Below are 2,716 nucleotides of genomic sequence, written 5' to 3' on the forward strand. Positions count from 1 at the left end.
CCCCTAGTAAGTTTATAGACAGCCACCAGGTCCCCTCTCAGCCTTCTCTTGTGACGGCTAAACAGGTCCCGTAGCCTCTCCTCGTAAGGTCTGCCCTACTGTCCCCGGATCACACGAGTGGCCCTCCTTTGGACCCTCTCAATGCTGTCCACATCCCTCCTGAAGTGCGGCGCCCAGAACTGGACGCAGTACTCCAACCAGTGTCACATAGAGAGGGAGGATCATCTCCTTGGCCCTTCTTGAGATGCATCTGTGGATGCACAACAAGGTACCGTTAGCCCTCCTGATCGTGTCCTCACATTGGCAGCCCATGTTCATCTTGGAATCAATAATGACTCCAAGATCTCTTTCTGCCTCTGTGCTTTTGAGAAGAGAGTTCCCTAGCCTATAGATATACTGCTGGTTCTTACTGCCCAAGTGCAGCACCCTGAATCCCATCCTATTCTAATTTCCCCACCCCTGTGACCTGTACATTATGATTAATGTATGATTGTGTTTGCAGCCCTGACTTAGATTAAACTTAATTCCAATTTTTTTTTAAGTTCAATTTTTGTATATTTTTCTCCTCATGGTGTCACTATTGGTTGCAGTTTTTAAACTGTGACAGTCTTGGCAGTAGGGGGCTTTACATGGATGAAAACCAACCTGTGTGGATTGTTTCTGGAGATGAGGGAGGAGGAGGGTTCTTTAAGTGGGTCAGTGTGGTTGAGTGGGAATGTAGGAGGTCAGGTGGCTGCCAGGGATGTAGATGGGAGGAAGGAAAGGCCTCCAAAGAGGGATATCTTGTCTTGTGACATGTGGTCTGTGCATTGAGCTGAAATGGGCAGTGCAGTTCTACTTTGCCTTAAGGGAGGACTGCAGGGGAAGCTGTTTAGATGCAGACATGGCACTCTGGCCCAGATCCTCAAAGGTGTTTTGTAAATATGTTTTAGTATCTGGAACTTAGGGACTAGTCTCCTGTGTCTTTTTGCCTAGAAGGGCTCTTTATGAGCCTGCAATTGGTTGTCAGGGTCAGTTTATGAAAGAACAATAGCATGGATAAGAATGGATGTTTGGGAGGGTCCCAGCTTACAGAGGTTTGAAAATCATTTACAATAAAGAGTACATAAAAGAGCTTATTTGTCTAATGCTTGTGCTCCAACCTCCAGGGTATATGTTTCAAAACAAAGCTAAACAAAACCCTGGCATTCACACAGGCTCCTGTTTGGATGTGCCACAGCCCACCCCTGCTTCTACATCCCTGTGCATAGGAATACTAGCCTTTTACACATTTCCAGACCTTTGCAGTTCTGTAATGGTATTTGACACCATGGACCACAACTCTATATATTAATATGTAGGGAAGCCATACTTGGTAAAATGGCCTCTGTGATAAATGTGTTTGTAGTCTCAGTAACTGTAAACTACAATAAACTGGTTTCAGTTAACAGAGTTACGGTATGAATGTGTTAAGTGTAACCTGAAGGTGAGGAAAATGGGTTTGTTCCCATTTTCTGCTTCTTTGTAGCATAAAAATTATAAACCTGATATTTCCTAATGTAAGCAGCATTGCATTTGTGTTATGTTAGTGGAGGAAAACCTCCAAGAATACACACAGCCCTCCCCCCAGTCAAATGAGTTGTATGAATCACAAAAAAGAAAGAAAAAGGGGGCTACTTTCCCTTCTTTCTATTAAAGTCATATTTAAAGCATGAGTAAACAAGTTAAGAGTTTGGTTCCTTTCATCATGCCTGTTATGGCAATAAACAAGTCTCTGAACTTTTGAGAGACACATGTATGTTGAAAAATATATTTATAGTTTAGTTTTTTGTTTTACTTCTTACAAGAAAGTGACAGTATTTGCTTTCACTTATTAATGCATGAGGATACTTTTGTAAATAAGCCTATTAATGTTTTAAATACATTTTTGTTAAATATTTTACTAATTCTGCCTTCTTCCTCAAATTGTTTTTGTGCAGCTGTCTATCGTGGCTAATTAACTATGGGATAAGTGCACAAAATATATTTTTTAATTTTGACATGGTTAAAAAACAGTAATTAAAACTGAGCTCTGTCAAAGATTAAAAAAAACAAACAAAAACTGCATGGGTAATGAGCAGGAAATACTTTGACATGTTGTTATAAGTTAATTATGTTGTATGGTGCTTGATTTCCTTGGGTTGTAGACTAAATTAAATGGTGTGAGCCTAAAGTCCTTATGCCTTCTTTTGTACTCATTCGTGTATTGTAAACTTCCTGACAATGTTTGTAAAAGTAAATATTTTATTGTGTATTTTTTCCTCTTTGGTACCTCTTCCTCATTTTCTCAGCCGTTTATATCTAGTGTTAATGGACCATAACGTTGCAAGATATCTAAGCTAGAAGGTATATAGGGAGGAGAATTTCCATTCTCAGGTCCGTCATGAATGAAATGGTATAAAGTGTTTGCTTAACAGCACTTAAGCTTCTTTGATATCTTAGTGGTTTCTTAATATCCCTTCAGTGAGAGCTAGTTGTTCAGAAACGCTCGCTGCCAAATTCTAGCTTCCTCTATAATTACAGTTCCTTATTTCCCTGGTAAATCAAATCTTAGAATGAATAGCAGCAGTTTTCTGAAATGAATAAAAGAGCCACGATTAAGTTAAGATTTCTTGGCAACTGTATACTACTACGGCACATGAGAGCTTCATCAAAATTAGATAGAGGTCACAAAGTCAGACACTTGGAGATGCCAAAA

Source organism: Alligator sinensis, unplaced genomic scaffold (genome assembly GCF_000455745.1).
Source record: "Alligator sinensis unplaced genomic scaffold, ASM45574v1 scaffold933_1, whole genome shotgun sequence".
Lineage (NCBI taxonomy): Eukaryota > Metazoa > Chordata > Crocodylia > Alligatoridae > Alligator > Alligator sinensis.